Source organism: Heterocephalus glaber, unplaced genomic scaffold (assembly GCF_053883595.1).
Source record: "Heterocephalus glaber isolate CG9 unplaced genomic scaffold, H.glaber_assembly_v1.0 deba00001497, whole genome shotgun sequence".
In the NCBI taxonomy this organism is placed as follows: Eukaryota; Metazoa; Chordata; class Mammalia; order Rodentia; family Bathyergidae; genus Heterocephalus; species Heterocephalus glaber.
Genome location: NW_028258320.1, coordinates 29,682,313 through 29,705,997, shown reverse-complemented (window position 1 = coordinate 29,705,997; position 23,685 = coordinate 29,682,313). Strand labels below are relative to the sequence as shown.

Genomic DNA, 23,685 nt, shown 5'->3' with positions numbered 1-23,685 from the left:
GCAGGTTCCAGTTGTCATTCCCCTGAAGATAGTCCAGGTTCTGATGAGAGGTGGTGATCCCTCCAACTTATCAAATATGGTGGTCTGGTGTGCCTTTATTGCAGAGATTCCCTGCACCTTTCCAGTGGTCTTCAATTTCCATCAAGGAGCCTGAGAGAGGCCTTCTTTCTGTTGTTCACTTCTGCTCTATCTTCTGGAGCTCAAGACAATTGCCTTTGTGACCCCCTGTGCCTCTGGGGTCTGGATCCAGGTACAGGCACAACCAGGAGTCCAGAGGTGGGGTGGGGGTGGTGGCTGGGGTGGTGCTGCACGCTCCCGTGAGGCTCTACTCCTTACTTGTCTGCCCCTGGCCAGGAGGCCCAGAACGGGGTGGTGTGATCAGTTCCTCACCCCTCTGCCCCTCTCTTTTCTAAACTTTTGAAACAAATTGCATTATTCTTTCACATATTGATGGATTTTTAAATTATTAGGATTATAATCTACTATAGTATTTAAATTGCATTATAAAATGGAGATTAATGTGTATGTATGTGTGACTACATATCTCTCTTTAGGTTGTTCATGTAGTAGTAAGACATATAATAATAAAATATATTAATAATCTTGAAAGTAATAATAACTAATGCCTAGAAAAATTACTCATGTTAATATGGGAATGGAAACTGACATAAATAAAGTGTTAGAGAAACTGAGATAAAATATACATGACATTTGAATTACCATGAAGAATATTTTAATTCAAGATAATATAAAAACACCAAAAAAGTCACTAAGAGTACAGGAATCTGGGAATGATGGCACACATCTATAATCCTAGCGCTATGAGAAGCCAAAGCATGATTTCAAGTTTGAGCCCATTCTGGGCAATTTAGTGATTTATTGACATATCTCAAAATAAAACATCAAAACAAGTCTGGGGACATAGCTCAGCACAAAACCCTGGGTTCTATCTCTAGTACCAAGAAATAAGAATGGCAGGATGTTTCATCAAGAAAGATAAATCAGGCTAATGCAACTTTAAGCCTTGAAAAGTTTTTGCTGAGAATTACTTATGAACATAGGTTCGAACACTGAATCTCCCTTCTGCTCATCTTATTTTGGAATGTCTCACAAGAACCCAACAAAGCCCATAATCAGCCACTAGCCCAGTGGTGGTGAACCTATGGCATGCGTGCCACAGTGGGCTCTTTGTATCACTGAAAGCTCTTAAAGGTTCACCATCACTGCGCAGTACTATAGTGGGTACATATGTGTACATTACAGAGAGAACATTGTCAAGGACTACCTTAGAAACTTCCACAGACAATTTCTGTCCTGCAGGCTTGCCTGTTTTTGTTTTGGCGCACTTGATGAATTTTTCTCACCTATGGTTTCAGAGAGAAGTGAGACATAAATCATTCCTCACACTTCTCAGTTATTTTAACTAGTTGGAAACTTAGGGAAGCAGGTGCCAAGATGGAATAGAATTGCAAATTGTTTAATGGGAAATAAATGGAGGTAAAGAGAAAGGAAGCAGGATTGGCCTGGGGCTCCTATCTGACCACAATCCAGACTTGATATACCCTTTTCAAGCCCAGAGAATTCCAACATTGCCTATTAATCTCACTTTGCCCAGCCATTGGTTGTGGGTCACACTTACCTGGTATTTCTTTTCAAAAGATGAGGCAGATACTCAAGGATGTCAGAGATGGAGGTGGTCAGGTAACAAATATCCATTGAAGGTAGGTGGCAAGTACTCTCCTAAAGGGAGATTTGAAAATCACAATGCATATCTGCCACATTCCTCAACAGACTCTTGATGTGGTATATTCCTAGTCAAGATTCAAAGCCCTCTGATTTCAATTCCATGATGGTGCAGAGCTATTGATTTATTTCCTCTCTCCCTTCCACCTTCCCTCCCTCCCTCCATCTCCCTCTCTGATTTTCCACCAAAGGAGGTTCATGAAATCTTCCCACACATCCCAATATACTGTGTAATATACTGTCTATCTGTTCTACTGACCAACCTGCAGGCAAGTGGAAGAGAAAGATGTACTCCCAGTTCCCACTGCATTCAGCAGTGTTCTTTTTTCCATTTTCCAAGGCAAAAAAGAAAAAGATAATTCTTTTTGACTTACAAGATAAAAAAAGTATGCCACTGATACCTTCCATGTCACACAAAGCTTATCTTCCCTGCTCCTAGTAGAAGAACCTCTAGGTTTTTATCATTTTACCATCAGTTTCAGAATATCTATAGTGACAGAGATATTCAATCCCTCACAGAGGAACCTCATAGATGTCTGAGACTATTTTATAAATAATCTCAAGATTTGAGGGGGTCAGAATGAGATATTAGTTGGGAATAAAGGAAGGTCAATATTTTACATGATCCCAAGCACAGCTTTCAGACACATGTTGAAGATTTGTTTGGGCATTCAAATTTCCAATAAGCACATAAACCACAAGCCATGGAGGGAAAATCAGAAAATGAACCAGACTGAAGGAAGTAAAACTGAGGACCATTTTAGCAGGAGCTCACCTGGTAATCAAAACCTCAGCTTGCTTTCTGTGTCAGAGAATTCTCAGGATCACTTGCTTCTATAGAAATCAGCTCTGAATTTCTGAGGATGCTGGTTTGATCTCTCCTTACAAGACCCCTACAGACCACTGGTTTCCAAGAGGCAAGGTGGCCAGTGCCACAGAAGACAAGGTTTTAACTATAAGATTCTTTGTACTCATCAACACAATATATAACCTTGCAATAAATTACTTTAGGTCATTTTTATATGGGAGATCACCAACACACAAATTTATTTCAAAATGATTATTGTTTACAATGATTTTCTAAGACTATACCTGTATTATATACAATCATTGATTAAATAATCCATTATGTCTATGTGAGTTTTTTATATCGCATCTTGTTTTCTAGTTTGAATACAGTGTTTATGGTTTAAGGAGGAAAAGATAGACTGAGCACTCACATCTAAAAAAGATCCTTCTTCTATATTCACATTAGCACTTTCCAATTAATATTTACATGAGATAATTTTATTAAAGCAAATTAAGAAAAATTTTCAAAATTATTCTAATAAAAGGCAACTTTATTTTTAATCATAATGTGGTGCTTAGAAGGCTGTTTAACATGAATTTTCAGAGAAGACAGTATTTCTAACATGTGAAACTCAGATGAAACATTCTAGGAAATTCTCCAGGTCCATAGATTAAAAAGTAGTTTTCTTTACAGATAAATTTCTAACAAGTAAATGTAGTGATAAGCCACATATTACTTGACAAAGGATACTTTTCTATAATCAAAGATTTTGACATAATAAAAGAGAATATCTCAGAGAATTGTTTCCATATTTAAATAGATGTATAGGAAAGTATTTTAATAGGAAGAACTATGCTCAAACTAATAGATAATTTTCTAGTATATACATAAGTGACTTTTTCACCAAGAAACTGTAAAATTCTGTATGTAGACCCCTAAGGGCTAAGCAGTCCAGTGTACTGAAATAAAGAGTGAAATGTAGATAAATATTATAAATTTGAAAAATTAGATCAATCCCTCCTTCAATCAGTTATTTATAGAATGTTTGATCTGGAAGAAGGATGAACATTTACTAAGTTTCAGAGGTTATAGTAGATGTTTGATGCTTATTCCATTTTTTTTTTTTTTTGCCTTGGCAATTCTACTAGGTAGCTTTTATTATCTCAAAATTATGTGCAGAATTTGAAGGCTCCCAAAGGCCAACTAACACTCCTAATAAACAAAGAAACTTGATGTGAACCAGTATTGTCTCATCCCCACAACTGCTCTATTTCAGGTGCTAAGTAAAGTTATCCCTGAGAAGTCTCCAGTAATAAAATGCCATCTTTGTGAATTTCTCATTTTCCAGTCATCACCATCAAGATTTGGAATCTTGACACTTAATAAATTTCTCACTGTTGTGTGTGTCTCTTGGCTCTCAATTAAGGGTTTAAAAATAGATTTGAAATATTTTTAATGTTTTTTTTCTATTTCCAAACATATTAATAGCATCTTTCCCCAGAAATATATTTAGCTTTCATTTTCAATGCATTGAAAGTTTTAAGTTAATATATTGATAAGATCAGACTATAGCATTTCAACCAGGAGGTATTTTTGTAGATATGAAATTGTAGGTAACTTTAAAACAGGTATTTTTGTAATGGTCATCCACTCTTTGGTTTACTAATATCTCCCTTAAACATTATTGTCCATAATGTACATATTTGTAGATAGGGAAATAATGGCTGGAAATAAATGGGATCAGTCATCCATGCTATCATCTTCATGAATTCTGTTAAATTTTATTCTAAAATAATTTAGAGACCACCTCTCCCAGCACAGAGGAAGAGGCTTTCAGGCTGCTATAGCACCACTCCCAGAATAGAGAAGGTGGGCACAGCAACAATCCATCCCTAAACTGTTAAAATGAGAAGATAAGTAAAGAAGCCTCAAAACCAGACTTCCAGATCACCTAAAGCAACCCCAAAGGGAAACATGATGGAACACTGATACTCAGCCTCCTGGACTCCCTGAACTAGGAACAAAAGTGGATCTGGAAAAAATGAAATCAGAAATAATTTCTCAGATAACAGCAGAGATTGAACCTATACTACAAGACATGATTAGTAAAACTAGAAAGGACACAGATTAAAAAAAAAATAGAGAACCTGAGGAACTAGATGGACTCCCATCACAGGAAACAAATGGAATCCATAAATCAGAAGCAAACAGATATCCAGAAGATTAAAAACTCCATTGAAAGTTTATGCAACAGAATGAGCTAATGTGAGGACAGAATTTCAGATATAGAAGATAAGATTGCAATTAGTGACAAGGAACAGAAAAAATGTTTTAAAATTATAAGGGACCAGATGAAATCAATCCAGCAGCTCCTAGATGATGAAAGGAAGAAACAGGACAGAGTGCAATGACATAAAAAAACTGTTCACAGAAGTGATGGCAGAAATGTTTCCAAGTAGGGGAAAAGAACTTGACATACAGATAAGTGAGGCAAATAGGACATTAACCTGCCTTGATCAATAAAAATGTACATATAGGCATATAATTGTTAAAATTCCAGAAATCCAACAGAAGAACAAAATACTAAAAGAAGTTAGAGAAAAGAAACAAGTCACATGCAAAGGAAAGCCCATCAAAATCACAGCAGACTTCTCAGTGCAAACACTCAAGGCATGAAGTGCTTGGAGTGATGTGTTTCAAGCCCTAAAGGAAAACAACTTCCAACCCAGATTGATGTGCCCTGAAAAACTATCTTTCAAAATTGATGGTGAAATGAGATACTTTCATGACAAAAAGTACCTTAGGAACATCATGAATATGAAAACAGCACTCAAAAAAATTTTAGACAATATCTTAGGAAAAGCCAATGAGGATCACAACCCCAGGAAGCCCAGCAGAATGAATCCACCAGGCATGACATGAAATTAAAAGCAAAGAGGGAGAATCCAACAAAAAGATAAAGTCATGACAATGATAAGTCAATACATATCACTTATAATCATCAATGTTAATTGTTTCAACTCACCAATCAAAAGAAATAGACTGGCAGAATGGGTCAAGAAGCAAGATTCAACAATATGCTGCATACAAGAAATACAATTCATTCAAAAGGAAACTCATAGACTGAAAGTTAAAGGGTGGAAAATAATACTCCATGTGACAGAAACCCCCAAAAAAGCAGGAGTAGCTATCCTCTTTGCAGATCAAGTAGATTTCAAACCAACACTGATTAAGAGAGACGAAGAAGGACACTACATCCTTGAAAAGGGAAGAATCAAAAAGGAAGAGATAACAATCATAAATATCTATGCATGAAACACTAGTGCAACCAACTATATAAATACTAACAGACAGAAAAAAACATATAAACACTAGTACAATAGTAGTGGGGGATTTTGATACCCCATTTTCATAAATAGATCAACTAGACAAAAAACAAGCAACAAAATACTAGAACTCAATCAAACTCTTGAAAATATGAACTTAACAGATGTTTACAGAATGTTTTAACCCACAAAAATCAGAATACACATTCTTTTCTGCTGCACACAGGTCATTCTCCAAAATAGACCACATATTTGCTCATAGAACATGGTTAAGTAAGTGCAAAGGAACTGAAGTTATCCCCTGTATATTATCAGACCACAGTGCAATGAAACTGGAGATCAACAGCAAAAGAAACTGCAAAAACTCATAAACACATGGAAATTGAACAACACACTTCTGAACAACCAATAGGTCACAGAGGAAATTAAAGAAGAAATCAGACAGTTCCTTCAAATAAATGACAATGACAACACAACATATCAGAATCTATGGGACACAATGAGAGCAGTCTTATGAGGGAATTCATAGCGGTGAATACTCATATTAGGAAAACCAAGTGAGCCCAATTAAACAACCTGATGCTAAACCTCAAGCTTCTAGAAAGAGAAGAGCAGGACAAACCTAAAGCTCATACAGGGAGGAAATTATAAAGATCAGAGGAGAAATCAATGCAATGGAGACTAAGAAAACGAAACAAAAAAATCAATGAAGCCAAGAGTTGGTTCTTTGAAAGAATCAACAAAATTGACAAACCCTTAGCCAATCTTATCAGAAAAAGGAAAGAAAAGGCCCAAATCCATGCAACTAGGAATGAAAAGGGTGAAATTACAGCAGACCTAGCAGAAATCCAGAGGATCATTAATACCTACTTTGAGAACCTATATGCCAATAAGATGGAAAACACAGAAGAAATGGACAGATTCCTAGAAACATATGAATTAACAAAGTTGAATGAACAAGACCTAAAAATAATAAACAACCCAATATCAATCAATGAAATTGAAAATATAATTAAAAACATACCAACCAACAAAAGCCCGGGTCCTGATGGCTTCACTGCTGAATTCTACAAGACATTTAGAGAGGAACTGCTGCCACTACTGTTTAAACTCTTCAACAAAATTGAAAGGGAAGCAATACTCCCAAATTCATTCCTGGAAGCAAGCATCACCTTGATCCCCAAACCAGAGAAAGACCCAACCAAAAAAGACGACAACTATAGGACAATCTTAGTAATGAACATAGATGCAAAATCCTTATTAAGATACTGACAAATAGAATGCAGAAGATCATCAAGAAGATCATATACCCTGACCAAGTGGAATTCATGCCAGGGATGCAGGGATGGTTCAATATACGGAAATCAATCAATGTAATACACTATATCAGTAGAGCCAGGGACATAAAGCATATACTCATCTCACTAGATGCAGAAAAAGTATTTGACAAAATCCAAAATGCATTTATGATAAAAACTGTACAAAAAATTGGAATAAATGGACTTTACCTCAATCTGATAAAAGACATCTATGAAAAGCCAACAGCCAATATCATTCTAAATGGTCAAAAACTGAAATCCTTCACATTAAAATCAGGAACAAGACAAGGATGTCTACTATCACCACTCCTGTTCAATATACTTTTGGAAACATTAGGTATGGCATTTATACAAGAGAAAGAAATAATAAGAATAAAGATAGGAAATGAAGAAATCAATTGTCACTATTTGCAGATGATGTGATACTGTATATCAAAGTCCCCAAGAACTCTACCAAAAGTCCTCTAGACTTAATAACCAAATTCAGTAAAGTAGCTGGATATAAGGTCAACACACAAAACTCGATAGCTTTCCTCTACATGAATGACAGACTCGCTGAGAGAGAAATAGGGCAAACCATTCCTTTCACAATAACATCCAAAAACCTGAAACACCTAGGAATCAACCTGATAAAAGAAATCAAAGACCTCTTCTCTGAAAACTATAACACTTTGAAAAAAGAGATTGAAGGGGATATCAGAAAATGGACAGACATCCTCAGCTCCTGGGTAGGAAGGATTAATATAGTGAAAATGGCCATACTTCCAAAAGTGCTATATAGATTCAATGCAATCCTAATTGAAATCCCAGCACCATATTTCATGGACCTTGAGAAAACAATCCAAAAATTCATTTGGAACAAGAAGAGAGCCAGAATAGCAAAAGCAATTCTAGGTAACAGAGACATGGGAAGGGGTATTACAACCCTCAAGTTGAAACTATACTACACAGCTACTGTGATAAAAACAGCATAGTACTGGGAAAGAAACAGACCCAAGGACCAGTGGAACAGATTAGAAGATATAGAAACAATTCCAGACACTCCCAGCCACCTCATCTTTGACAAAGGAGCTAAACACCCTTGCTGGAGGAAAGATCACCGCTTTAATAAATGGTGTTGGACAAATTGGGTTTCAACTTGTCAAAGACTAAAACTAGATGCATATCTCTCACCATACACTAAACTTAAAATCGAAATGGATTAAAGATCTAAATATAAAAACAGAAAAACTGAACCAGCTGGAACAGAGGTTAGGTAGAACTCTTGAAGATATACGGTAGGAGAAGACTTTACGAACAAAACCTCAGTTGCCCGTGAACTAGCACAAACAATCAACAAGTGGGATCTCTTCTTACTAAAAACTTCTGCACAGCAAGAGAAACCACCAGCAGTGTGAAGAGACAACCCACAATGTGGGAAAAGATTTTCACCAGAGGTCCTTCAGACAAAGGTCTACTATCTCGAATCTATATAGAACTGAAAAAAATTAGACCTCCCATATTTAAAGACCCAATCCAAAAATGGGCATATGAAATGAACACACATTTCTCAGACAAAGAAGTAGAAATGGCAAATAAACATATGAAAAAATATTCACCATCACTTGTCATTCGAGAGATGCAAATTAAAACAACGCTGAGATTCCACCTCACTCCAGAAAGAATGGCTGCTATCATGAAATCAACCAATAACAAATGCTGGTGCAGCTGTGGGGAAAGAGGAACCCTGCTGCACTACTGGTGGGAGTGTAGACTGGTGCAATCACTGTGGAAATCAGTATGGAGATACCTCAAAGAAGTAGGACTGGGAGTCCCATTTGACCCAGCTATTCCTCTGCTGGGAATCTTCCCCAAAGAATTAAAAGTATCATACCACCGCAGTGATATATGTGCACCCAATGTTCATAGCAGCACAGTTTGTAATAGGTAAAACTTGGAAACAGCTCAACTCCCCATCAAGTGCATTCTGGATAAATAAATGTGGTGTTTTTTTTTTAAATAAAATAGAGTATAACTAAGCCATAAAAAATGAGAAATTAGACATATTTATAGCTAAATGGATGCACATTGAGGCAACACTCTTAAGTGAAATAAACAGGACACACATATGTAAATACCAAATAGTGTCTTTAGTGTGAGAGACTGAAAGTGTAAATAAGGATAAAAGGTGTAATAGACAATATACAATAGGAAGAAAAGGGACAAAGGGGATGGGAAAGAGGGGTAGGAGAAAGGAAAGAAAGGAATGGAATTATTATGAGAAAATGAAAAAAAGGAGACAAAGTGTTTGTAAATAGGCAGGATGGAGGGGTAGAAAGGAGGGCAGGGGAAGGGGGAAAAAATAAGAACCAAGAGAAATTATGCAAAGGTGCAAATTTCCAATGATGAATGTCATTACACTGCATACCTAAAATGTACCAATAAAATTAAATTTTAAAAATAATAATAATTTAAAACACACTCAATGCATGATATATCAAATGTAAAATATATCAGCTGTCTTACTGTAGGACTAGAGAAGATGCTTAAGTAGATTTCAACTCTCCCTTACTTTGATCTCCATTTTGGAGTCTTAGTTAAATAAAAGCCTACAAAAATCCTTGTAAATCATCTATCATGCAAGAGCCCAAAGTAGAATAAAAAATATACAATATAGACTGGCTTATGTTGCTAGAACATGGAATTCTGAAGATTTATTTAAACATATTTATGATTTAAAGCCTTTAACTTTCATAATTATGTTCTATTTTGAAAAGCCACATAAGATAATAAATTCTTAAATTGTGGAGTTGCATTAAAACAAGAATTAAGAAAAAATATCATTTTAGAGACTTAGTATGTATCCTTGTAAGTTCTTACTGCTCCTATGTGAATTGTGATGCTAAGAGCTATAGCTTTAATTTGATATTAGCTATAGATGTACTTTACTGAAATATTCAAGATATTGTAAATTTCAGAAAGCATTCCTATGTTTACCTTGAGGGTGAAATTGACTGAGATATGGTGAACAAAAATACATGGAGTGATGAGAATGTCTGTATGTTGGTAAATGATTACCAAAGTGTATATATTTTTCAAAATTCACTGAGCCTGTTACTAAAATTGCTTACCTTTTATCAAATGTAAATTAGATTGTAATAAAACTGCTTTAAAGGATGAACATTGCTATTTTAAAGATAATATTGAAGAAAGTCATGATTACTGAATAATAGTTTTGTATATTCTTTCTATTAGTATGCTAATTTGAAAGTATTGGTATATCATTATTTTTGTTAGTACAATATCTTACTTAGATATTATAAAATATGTGATTCATTTCCGTCTTAAACGATGTAAAATGTTATTTCTTGTGCTGGTTTATAATCACAAATGTTTAAAATTCACCAGTGCTTAAACATATGATGCCATTTGATAAAATTTAAGAATTGAAGAACATATGTGGTTTGATATATAAAAATTTGAAATTACGTGGATCCATTATGAGCATTTCCCACATCAAATTATTCTATAAGTTATTTTGCAGCCTACTATATACCTTCCAAAACAAAATTTTTAAAGAATGAGAATATTCTTTCATTTGTGTGTGATGAGATTTGTCTGCATAATCTTCAATTTTAGCATTGCATATGCTTAGGCATTTTCCCATTTCTTTTTTCTTTTATTAGAATATATAGAACTGGAAAATGCCCTTAAACATAAATAAGCACAGTGCAGTACTTTAGTTATTCACTTTTATGTAACCTTTCATATTTACTAAAGTTAAAATATGCTTGTTTATTTCCATACTAGTTTTCACTGCAAAAATTTCTTATTCAAACAGAACACACCATGACCTAGCTGTATCAGAATACAAATAAACACAAATACTGCTTTTTTTTTTAGTTCACCATTTCATAATTAATTGAAAGAAAACAAGCCAAAACAGGAGCACCTGAGGTAAAGCTTTATTGGGAAGGAGCTTCTGGGCTACTTCAAACAATTGCGAGAGAGGGGAAGACTAACTGGAGTGAGGTTTATATAGGGCGGTGCTGTGGGAATAGTGTCCTAAGAGTTGAGGAACAGGATGCCAGGTGATTGGAAGGGGAGGATCACATGAGTAGCAGGGTGGAGCAACAAGTTAGGTTTTGCTTCTCCAGAGGGGGTAGGTTTCTTTTCTGAAGTGACTCATTTCAGGAATAGGGAACCATTTTAGAAACGGGAGCCATTTTACAATATAGGACCATTGGGGCCCTTTTTTCTGGTAGAGAACTCTATAATCTCTTAGTAACACAATACTTTACCACTATGGACTTGTTCCTTTGTAGGACTACAAACTTGACATCTTAGATGGCGTTTTCTGTCATCTTGAGAATCACATTTTTATCTCTCCTATAGTGGCTCTTTGGCTTCCGTATTCATGTCTTCTCTTCCTGTTAATTGCTTATTTAGTGGCATATATCCTTGAAAAACTACTTCAGTAAAGTAAATTAGATACCAAGAAATTTGAGAATTTGTTTGACATGTAATACTTGGACATATTTATGAGGTAATGTAATATATATAGTAATGACTGACTCAATCAAAAACTAAAACAAAATATTTATAAAAATTCAAACTGCTTCAATCAGAACTTTAGACTTAGAAAGGGCTTTGAAGATCTTTTGATATAAACTTTTTATTTCACAATGAGAAAACCAGAGCAAAGGGTTATTAAAAATTTGACCAAGTTAGGGCTGGGGATTTAACTCAGTGGTTCCGGTGCCTGTCTCGAAAGCACAAGGTCCTGAGTTCGATCCCCGGTACCAAAAAAAAAAAAAAAGAATTTGACCAAGTTATATTAAATAAAAGTCCAAGGTATAACTCCTGTTACCCAACTCACTGAACATCCAGTTCAAAGGGCTTTGTTCCACATCACTAAGCAATAAATGTGATCCTCATGTCTGGCAGATAAAGAGGACAAACGATCAGGGAACTTAAGTAGAATTTAGAGAAATGATTCATACTGTTAAATTACCGACTAAATTTACAGTTCTTAGCATGATATAAGGCACATAATAAATACTTGTCATATGACAACAAAAAAAAATTTGAGAGCATGTCTTTATTCCACACCCCTGATTTTAAATACTTTGATAATGTACAGTACTCTGACTATTGTCTTGAGCTAGAAGATAATGCTTTTTATGTCCTACAAAGACTAATAGAACAGAGCCTCCAGCCAATCCAAAGGTTTACATGGGATTATTAGAAAAGCAAACTACTGTCTGGTCATTATAAAGTCTCTTTGTTTTAGGCAGACTAGCTTCATCCTTACTAATACCCTTTTTGAGTTGGTATTCTAGTTTTTCTTTAAATTTTACTCGCATTGTTTCTCTTTCATTGAAGACAGGATAGTTCCTCATCTTTATCTTCCAGCTCTTATATTGAATTTGTAATTAACATCAGTGTATTTTAACTTTCAGTAACACTTCCCTATTTATATGCAAATTTATAACAACCTCATATCTCTAAGTATCTTTCTGAAGATTTTAATTCACAGTTGCAAAGTTTTCTCCCACAACAGTCTGGAATTTCTGAATTAAGTATGTACTATTTTGGACTAGTAATAAGCCACAATAATATCCAAACTTTACCACCTGTGGCAGAAACTCAGAAAAATATATTTTATTCACCTCAAAAACAGTCTGAGGTAGAGATGCTGCTCAAGAATATATAAAAAAAGCCAAATTACTTATCTTTCTTCATCCTTTGTGATTTTGTTTCCATAGGTAAAGATGGCCCTTATACCTCAAAGTCATTGTGTCTGTATTATAGGTCAGAAGAAGAAATGGGTTAAAAGGCCAGAGGTATTGTTAGCTCAGTCAATCCATTAAAAGACAGCTCTCAAGAGGGCTCACGTAGAAATTTTCTATCACATCTCTTTGGGCAGAATCAGGTCCCACAGCCTAGGCAGTGAGGAATTTGGGAAAGATAAACATCTTGTTTTTCCATTGTGGATAAAAAAATGAACTTTTTAATGATTAATCCACAGTGACAGGGTCCAACACTGACCTAGAACATCTAGTGTTTACTGCATAACTTTTCACAAAAATAATGAAATCTTTAACAGTGACTTATTATCTTAGCCTTGGGGAGGTACATTGTAAATTTCTACACCTCCTCAGATGGTGATCAGATGAGGCCATGGCCCTTTGCTGAAAATCCCCAATCTCAGTATTAGTAAAGCTCTAGGGCTAGTCAGATTCTCAGAACAGAGAATCTAATCTCCTCAATAGAAGCATCAACCTGGCTACTCAAATTCTAGAAAACAAGTAAGAGAGAACTCTGGAGAGATTTTTTTTTTTCCAATATGTTGACTTCAACATAATTTTCTTATTTGTGGTATTTTTTTAAAGCAGAACCTCAGCTGTTATTGATGCTACAGAACTCCAAATATCCTCTAAAAATAACCTCCTACATCCGCCCTACTTTGTGTTTTTCATGGTGATTGAGGGGTGTAAAGTGAAGATACCTAAATACAGACATTTCTGGAGACTGGAAATCTAATGTCTTTCATATCTGCTTAGGCTTCCAAAGCTGAGTTTCCCATTTTTTTCTACCTTCACAAATCAGCTAGATTTTGTCCTTGGTTTTAAGTTTTCAGGTTTCTCTAGTCTGCTATTATACCTTTATTTATTTCTCTCTTTCTCCTCCTCAGATATTATCTACTTTTCTGTTCTCTATTTCATTGTAGTCTTCAACTTTTCATAGCTTCAATTTCAGCTTTTGTGATATTTACATATCAATCCATAGTTTCCAACTAAATGTTCTCCCTCATTCAGCCTTACCCCAATATATTATCATACTTTATTTGCTTTCCTTAAACCTAGAAGACATTTCAGATAAATGATGACTTATTTTACAACCAGAAATAAACTTAGGGATGTGTCCCAAAACACTACTACTGTCTTAAATTAAAAATAATTACATCTCAAAATCAAGTAAATTCACTTTAAAATGCTTTTCATCGAATAAAGGCAAAAGAAAAGAGAATGTGTTAAAATACAAAGTTCAATTTTATTACTATATGATGCAATTTTTCTTTCTACTTATTTACTCTATCATTATAGCTCAATTTCATTAAACTCCAGATGTATTTATCCATGCTCTTTAACATTATTGTCTTTGATGCTTCAGAAATTTCTCTAGGCTCTGAGCATAAAGCCTGAGTAGGTCCTTTCTACATAGTGTAGATCACCGAGTTGATCAATTACAGGTCATGTTCATGTTTATACACACACTCACACACACACACACACACAGCAGATACATATGCAAGTGATTCTTTGTATCAGGATTCCCTAGAGAAACAAATTTAATAATATATATATATATATATATATATATATATATATATATGTAAAAAGAATTTCAAAAGTAGGATCTAAATCCCTACAGGAAAGGCAAAGGGTCTACATTGGCAGGCTAAAGTGTATGCACTGGAAGCCTGAACAAATATTTCAAGGCAATGGTGAAGGCTAGGGCTCCTCTGAAGAAGAAAAAAACAGATTTCCTTCTTTTCATTTTTATTCCATCCAACCTGCAAGTGTACTGGTTATTGCCACTCACATCCAGGGTATGTCTTTCCTTTTCAGTAACCCAATCATGCAGACACACTCAGAACTGTGCTCCATTAATCCATCAACCCACTAAAGGTGTCAAGTTGACACTACAATTAACTATCATACACAAGTAGCCTATGGTAGAAAAATGCTATTTCTTAAGCAAGCATTAAGAGGTATCTAACTATAGAGCTTGAAGCTCCGCAGCCATCCCAGGCCCCACACACTCCACAGTGAGGTCCGCTTAGCCACGCAACGCCCATCTCCCACCCCCCACCCCCCGTGCGCCTCCTATATTCCCGGTTTTCTGTTACCTGGTCCCATGCTACAGAGGCACAGGAGATTATAAAGACCCTTGTCCTGAGCGACACAAGATAGAGCAGAAGTTAGCAACAGAAAGAGGGCTTCTCAGGCTCCTCCATGAAAACTGAAGCTCAGCAGAAAAGTAAAGAGAATCTCTACAATAAAGATATATCAGACCACTGTACTTGGTCTGCTGCTGCCTTGCTGAGACTCATGGACACATATATGCACACGGATTCCTACGTTGTCTACTGGGAGTGCAGAGACATACCTTGGAGGCCCATAATTTTTATTGCTATTGGCAAAAAAAGAAAAGAAATTTTTTTTCTTTCTCTTATTTTTAATTCTTAATTTTTACTTTTTATACTCTTCAAATTTGTACTTTTCTTTTTTTTTCTTTTTCTCTCTCTGTCTCACTTGTTTTCTCACTGTCCTACATTGCTCCTCATCTCCCCATTTGTTCCTTTCTGCACTGAATTAGGATTTCTCCCTTATTGTTCTTTTCTTCTCTTTTTCCTTCTCTTATCATTAGGTTTAAGGGAAAGTAAATTCGGTATCTAGCCTCCCTGTTGCTGTTAGGTGATTCAGTTCATATCTTTGTTCTCTCATTCTGCCTTTCTCTCTTGCCTTTAACAACTTCTTAGAGTTTGTGTGATCTTTCTGTGTCTTCTGGCCTCACCGCTAATCTTACCTGTTCTTTCTACCTCTCCCTCCCTCCCCAACTCCTCTTAACTCCCCACCTGAAGGGAAAAGATGCTATATTGAAGAGTTTATTCATTATAAACTTATGTTGAGTTGGTCCTTGGTTTTAATTTAACTCACATAGTTAAAAGTGATAGATTAATAACTACCAGAAATTGTCATTTTCTAAGCTGTGCTTGATGCTATGGTATTGCTGATTGTAACATTTGGGCTGACATGTTGTGATTGATCTAATTAGTTTTCCTTCCTGGTAAAATAAAAATAAAATAGCTTCAGTGTCATTAGAGTCTCAAAACCCAAACACAAGCTATATCTAGAAGACACCTCTGAAAAGCAATCATTTCACAAGGGTTTTAAACACAAGCAACAAAGATACCTACATTGAGCAATTTTAAAATATCAACCCAGGAATTAAACCAAGGACAGTACCAAAAAGAAAAATGATAAGACACTTAATCAAGGCACAAATGCAGGCTTCCACACCACAAAAAGGAAATTCTGGGGGAAATGAGGTGCAAAAGTCTGGTAAGCAACCACTTGGACACCCTGAATGGATAGCACAGGAAGTAACAAAGCAGATGAATGAGGCTCTAGAAAATTTCAAGACAGAAATAATCTCCCAGATAAATACAGACATGGTGAGCAGAGTGAAAGACATGATTAGAAGCTCTAGAGCAGAAACAGATAAGAAAATAGATGAGATCAGAAACATGTTGGAAGCCATGAATGCCCAGCATAAGAAAGAAATGGAATTCATGAAACACCTTCAAACAAATATTCAGGAGATTAAAAACTCCATTGAAAGCATGCAGAGCAGTCTAAGAGAATCTGAAGACAGAGTATCAGATATAGAAGACAGGATTGTGGTTAAGGACCATGAAAACAGAGATTTCTTAAAGTTAGTAAGGACCATGAGAAATCAATCCAACAGCTGCTAGATGATGCAAAGAAGAATAACATAAGACTCATAGGAGTCCATGAAAAAACAGGAGAAAGTACAATTGACATAAAAAACTGTTCACAGAAGTAATAGTAGAAAATATCCCAGACAGAGGTAGAGAATTGGATATACAGCTAAGTGAGGCATATAGAACTACAACCAGCCATGACCAAAAAGAATCTACACCTAGACATATAATAGTCAAGATCCCAGAAACCGAACAGAAGAACAAAATTCTACAGGCAGTTTGAGAAAAGAAACAAATCACCTACAAAGGAGAGCCCATCAGAATCACAGCAGATTTCTCAACACAAACACTCAAACCAAGGAGAGCTGGGAGTGAAGTATTTCAAGCCCTAAAAGAAAATAACTTCCAACCTAGACTGTTGTAGCCGGCAAAATTATCTTTTAGAATCAATGGGGAAATTAGATACTTCCATGACAAACAACACCTAAGAAATTTCATGAATACCAAACCAGCATTCCAAACAATTTTGTGCAATATCCTAGGAAAAGACAATGAAGGTCACAACTCCATGAGGCCCAGCAGAGAGAAGGCACCATGCAAGGTAATACACTAAAGCAAAAAGGGGGAAAATAAGAAAAAAAAGAGTCAAAAAGAGTAAAACATCACGACAAGGATGAGTCAATATCTGTCAATTATAACTATCAATGTTAATGGCCCCAATTCACCAAGCAAAAGAAATAGATTGACAGAATTGATTAAGAAGCAAAACTCAGCAATATGCTGTATACAAGAAACACACCTAACTCAAAAGGAAGTCCATAGACTGAAACTAAAAGGATGGAAAACAGTTCTCCACATGACAGGAACCCAGAAAAAAGCAGGCTTGGCAATCTTATTTGCAAACAAAGTAGATTTCAAACCAAAACTAATTAAGAGAGACAAAGATGGTCACTACATCCTTGTGAAAGGAACAATCCAAGGGGAAGAGATGACAATCCTAAATATATATGCACCAAGTACAAATGCCCCCAAATATACAAAACAAATATTAATGGACATGAAAAACCAAATAAGCACTAACACAATTGTAGTGGGGGTCCTCAACACCCCTCTATCACAAATAGATCAACTAGAAAAAAAAATCAACAATGAAATTCTAGAATTGAACCAAGCTATTGAACAAATGGACTTAACAGATGTTTACAGAGTGTTCACTCCACAAAATCAGAATACACATTCTGTTCAGCTGCACAGGGGTCATTCTCAAAAATAGATCACATGCTAGCTCATAGGGCAAATCTAAGTAAATGTAAAAGAATTCAAGTTATCCCCTGTATATTATCAGACCATAGTACAATACAATTAGAGATCAATAACATAAGAAAACATAAAACTCCCAGAAATACATGGAATTTGAACAACACTCTCCTGAACAACTAATGGGTGACAGAGTAAATTAAAGAAGAAATTAGACAGTTTTTACAAGTGATAATGACAGTACAACATACAGGAACCTGTGGGACACAATGAAAGCAGTTCTACATGGGAAATTCAGAGCAGTGAATGCCCATATTAGGATAACAGAGAGAACTCAGTTAAATAACCTAATGCAGAACCTCAAGCTCCTAGTAAAAGAAGAGCATAACAAAACCAAAGCTCATACAAGAAATGAAATTATAAAGATCCGAGCAGAAATCAATGCAATGGAGACTAAGAGAATGGTACAAAAAAATCAATGAATCAAAGAGTCAGTTTTTTGAAAGAATAAATAAAATTGATAAACCATTAGCCAACCTTATCAAAAAAGGAAATAAAAGGCTCAAATCCATGCAATTAAGAATGAAAAAAGGGAAGCCAGCAGAAATCCAGAGAATCATCAATACCTGCTTTGAGAACCTGTACTCTAATAAAATGGAAAACACAGAAGAAATGGACAGATTCCTAGATACACACGAATTGCCAAAATTAAATGAAGAAGATATAAAAATTCTAAACACCCCAATAACAATGAATGAAGTTGAAAATGTAATAAAAAACTTACCAACAAAGAAAAGCCCAGGTCCTGATGGCTTCACTGCTGAATTCTACAAGACATTTAAAGAAGAACTATCACCATTACTCTTTAAACTCATCAAGGAAATTGAAAGGGAAGCAAGGCTTCCAAAGTCATTTCTGGAAGCAAGTGTTACTTTGATTCCAAAACCAGGGAAAGACCCAACCCAAAAAGAGAACTACAGACCAATCTCCCTAATTAACATAGATGCAAAAGTCCTCAACAAGATACTGGCAAACAGAATACAGAGTGTCATCAAGAAGATCATACAACCTGACCAAGTCGGATTTATCCCAGGGATGCAAGGATGGGTCAACATCTGTAAATCAATAAATGTAATACACTATATTAGCAGATTCAAGGACAAAAACCACATGATCATCTCAATAGATACAGAAAAAGCTTTTGACAAAATCCAACACCCATTAATGATAAAAACGCTACAGAAAATTGGCATAGAAGGCCTTTATCTCAACCTGATTAAGGCTATCTATGAAAAACCAACAGCCAATATCATACTAAATGGTCAAAAACTGGAAACTTTCACACTAAAATCAGGAACAAGACAATGATGCCCACTATCACCACTCCTGTTCAATATTATTCTGGAATCATTAGCCATAGCAATTAGACAAGAGAAAGAAATAAAAGGAATAAAGATAGGAAAGGAAGAAGTGCAACTGTCATTATTTGTTGATGATAAGATACTTTACATAGAAGACCCAAAAAGCTGAGTCAAAAGTCTTCTAGACCTAATTGACAGATTCAGAACAGTAGCTGGATATAAGGTCAACACTCAAAAAACAATAGCCTTCTTATACACAAATAGCAGACCCATTGAGAGAGAAACTCGGGAAATAACTCCTTTTATAATAACATGTAAAAAAATGTAACATCTAGGAATTAACCTAACAAAGGAAGCAAAAGACCTCTGCACTGAAAACTACAGCACTCTGAAGAAGAAGATAGAAGAGGATATAAGAAAGTGGAAAGATATCCCTTGTTCCTGGGTAGGAAGAATGAATATAGTGAAAATGACCATACTTCCAAAACTACTATATAGATTCAATGCAATGCCAATTGAAATTCCAACAATATACTTCACAGAACTAGAGAAAACAATCCAAAAAATCATTTGGAAGCAGAAGAAACCTAGAACAGCAAAAGCAATTCTAGGCAACAGAGACATGGCTGGGGATATCACAATCCCCAACTTGAAGCTATACTACAAAGCTACTGTGATGAAAACAGCATGGTACTGGCAAAGAAACAGACCTGAAGATCAGTGGAATAGATTAGAAGATACAGAAACAACTCCAGACATACTCAGTCACCTCATCTTTGACAATGGAGCCAACCACCCTCATTGGAGGAAAGATAGCCTATTTAATAAATGGTGTTGGAAAAAACTGCATTTCAACCTGTCAGAGATTAAAACTAGACCCATACCTATCACCGTGCACTAAACTAAGATCAAAGTGGATTAAAGATCTAAATATTAAGTCAGAGAAACTAAACATGCTGCAAGATAAGTTAGGTAGAATGCTTGATGACATTGGCATAGGAAAAGTCTTTTTGAACAAATCTTCAGTAGCACAGGAGCTAGCCCAAAGAATCAACAACTGGGGTCTCATTGTATTAAAAAGCTTCTTCACTGCAAGAGAAACTACCAACAGAGCTAAGAGACAACCTACAGTGTGGGAAGAAATATTTAGCAGCTGTAGCTCAGACTAAGGTCTACCTATTGAGAATATATAAAGAACTGAAAAAAATCAGACCCCCCAAATTCATAGACCCAATTCAAAATGGGCAACTGAAATGAACAGACATTTCTCAGACAAAGAAGTAAAAACAGCAAATAAATATATAAAAAAATGTTCAACATCACTGGTCATTTGAGAGATGCAGATGAAAACAACACTGAGATTTCACCTCACCCCCAAAGAATGGCTGCTGTCAAGAAATCAATCAATAACAAATGCTGGCAGGGTTGTGGAGAGAAAGGAACCCTTTTCCATTGTTGGTGGGAGTGTAGACTGGTGCAATCACTGTGGAAATCAGTATGGAGATACCTCAGAGAACTAGGACTATACAGGTCCCATTTGACCCAACTATTCCCCTACTGGTAATCTTCCCCAAAGAATTAAAAGAATCATACCACAGCGATATATGTGCACCTATGTTTATAGTGGCACAGTTTGTAATAGCTAAAGCTTGGAAACAGCCCAAGTGCCCATCGACTGGAAACTGAATAAAGAAGATTTGGTTTTTTTTATAAAATGGAGTATATTCAGCCATAAAGAATGAGAAACTAGAGACATTTATAGCTAAATGGATGCATATTAAGGCCATACTCTTAAGTGAAATAAATAGGACACACGTGTAAATACTGAACAGTTTCTCTAGTGTGAGAAATTGAAAGTGTAAATAAGGATGAAAATGATTAAAATGAATAATTGATAATTTATAATAAGAAAAGGTCCAAGATTTGGGGGATGGTGGGCGGGGAAGGAGAAAGGGAAGAAGGGAAAGGAAAAATTATGAGAGAGAAAATCGAATCAAACTCTGTGTAAATAGGGAAGGGTAGAGGGGGTGAAGAGTGCAAGGGGGCAAGGGGAGAAAAAATAAGAACTAAGATGCATCATGTTCTGGTACAAACACCCAACGATAAATGTAAATGTATTTTATACCTAAAATGTACCAATAAATATATAAATAAATAAATAAATAAATAAGGTACCTAATTATAAAGTGTGGCTATATGAGGGACATAACTAAAAAAGCATCTTTAAATTGAGAATCAAAGATTTGCTATCAAAAGTTTGTTTTATTTTCCCTAGTCTTTCTGCCATGTTTGCCTTCTTTATTTTTACTTCTTTCAAGGAAGCTAAACTTCCTTGAAATACTGACTTTAACACTGTGTTTCTTAAGGAATATAAAGTCTTATTAAACATTAGAATGTTTTCTTTGTACCAAAATGTACCCAATTCTAGTGCCCTGGATTTTTATATAGCTGTGCAAAGAATGCCCCTTTTTTAAAATCTCTGCTCTTTTTCCAATTATTTGTGCAGAGTCTGATGAGCCCTACTCTTTCAAGCAGCAGGATTTAGGAGTTATTTGATTTCTTAACACTTTTTTCTCTGTAAAACAGTGATAGAAACTGTATACATTTTATAAAATAGGATCAGGTAAAATGTTATTTGTCAATTCATAAACACTGAACTTGATATACCAGGTTCTTTTTCTTTTTTTTTTACTAGGTTTTTTATGATAAGTACTATTGGTATTATCAACATTATCAATTATATAAGAACACAAACCTGTCAGAATTTTCTCATTGTACTATTAGTACTATAAGGAACCCCGAAGTAAACAGCATAAAAAATGACACAATTCATCTGAAAGGAGAGATGAACTCAGGATGTGTAGTTCATATATTCATATGTATGTATAGATAACCTAAGATTATGAACCCCATTTTCATGTTCTAATCTTTGCTATTGAATTATACTGAAAAATAGCACTGTAAAATGATTTTTAAGTCTATTCTTTATTGATTTTAATCATTATCTACCATTATCTAACAAGACCACTAACGACCACATTTTTCATTTATTTAGTAATTGGTTATGTAATTTTTTATTCTTCTATAATTATTATTTTGCCACTTTTGAATCATGTTTGAAGATACAGTTTAGTTTTCTTTTTTATATAAATAGAATGTTTCATTGTATTTTCCTGTCCTGAATGACAAAAATATGGAAAGACATTAAAATAATATATCTAAATACTTTTATTAACACAAGGGGACATAATTTTCATTGTCTCCTTTGCTTAATTTATCCCCTGATTATACCATAAATAAATAAAATACTTAGTTGTGGAGAAGAGAAAACAAGTGCATTTCTATGTGCACATTTGTGTATATGTGCGACCACGTTTGGCAATTTATCAGAGCAGCAAGTGTAAGGCAAATAAAGTGTGTTTTAAATGACAAATTTAAAATCTAAGTGAATAATGGTTTTAATAGTATCTCTCTCCAGAAAAACAATGTAGGCTGAGAAAATGAATGTAATTAATTTAATATGACTCAAGATGGAGTAGGGATATTTTTATCCATAGGGAAAAATGAATACATTAAAGCTCATGAAAGCTAGTTGTTTTCTAATGTAATCATGTTCTTTACCATTTTAAAAACTGGTATCAGACGGGCCGGGAATTTAGCTTAGTGGTTCCCTGGCCTGCTTCACAAGCAGAAGGACCCGAGTTTGATCCCCGGTACCAGAACAACAACAACAAAAAAACACTGGTATCAGATGTAAAACACATGGAGTTTATATAGGACTTGATGTATCTATATTTTTTAATGCATATAATTGCAAAAAAGCATGTAAATAATATACACATTGTGGTTTGTTGATTTTGGGGTCAATTTAGGGGGCTAAGAGGTGTTCAGATTTAAAAATTATTTCCAGTTATGGAAGCAAGGATGTATCTGTATGAGATTAACCTTTGAATCAATAGACACAGTGAAGCAAATCACAATCTCCAATGTACTTACACGTATATGCAAAATATCTGTTTCTCTGGGTAATGCTAACTAACACAAAATATATGTGGATATCTAGACACCTGTTTGATACTTTTCTATTCATCAAAATGAATTTTAGATGCTTGAAATACAAAAAAAAATAATTAGGAATTCACATATCTTTATGGCTACATATATTTTTATGTATTGCTAAACAAAATATTGGGATAAATTTTAATATGGGTACCTAGTGTTGGCCACATGGTATTGGATGATTCGCTTCACCTTCTTCAGCAGCACAGGCTACATTTCTTCAAGTGCAAAATGAGAGAGAGAAGTTTAATGACCTTTGAAAGTACTTTAACTTACAATTCTATTGTTCTTCATTTTTCTCCCATTCTGAATGAGTTTCGCTGTGCTCTATCGAGAA

The 23,685-nt window shown here is 35.1% G+C and overlaps 1 long non-coding RNA gene across 1 annotated transcript in view; it reads right to left on the bottom strand.

Annotated features, from left to right (window-relative positions):
• LOC147825620 (uncharacterized) overlaps nucleotides 1-13,106 on the bottom strand; it is a 34,176-nt gene extending 21,070 nt beyond the window's left edge. The window contains exons 1-2 of the long non-coding RNA XR_015440342.1: nucleotides 12,889-13,106; nucleotides 1,640-1,740 (exon numbers count right to left, since the gene is read on the bottom strand). This is a non-coding gene — a long non-coding RNA (uncharacterized LOC147825620). The remainder of the gene's footprint in view (nucleotides 1-1,639; nucleotides 1,741-12,888) is intronic.
• Between the last annotated feature and the right edge of the window lie 10,579 nt (nucleotides 13,107-23,685).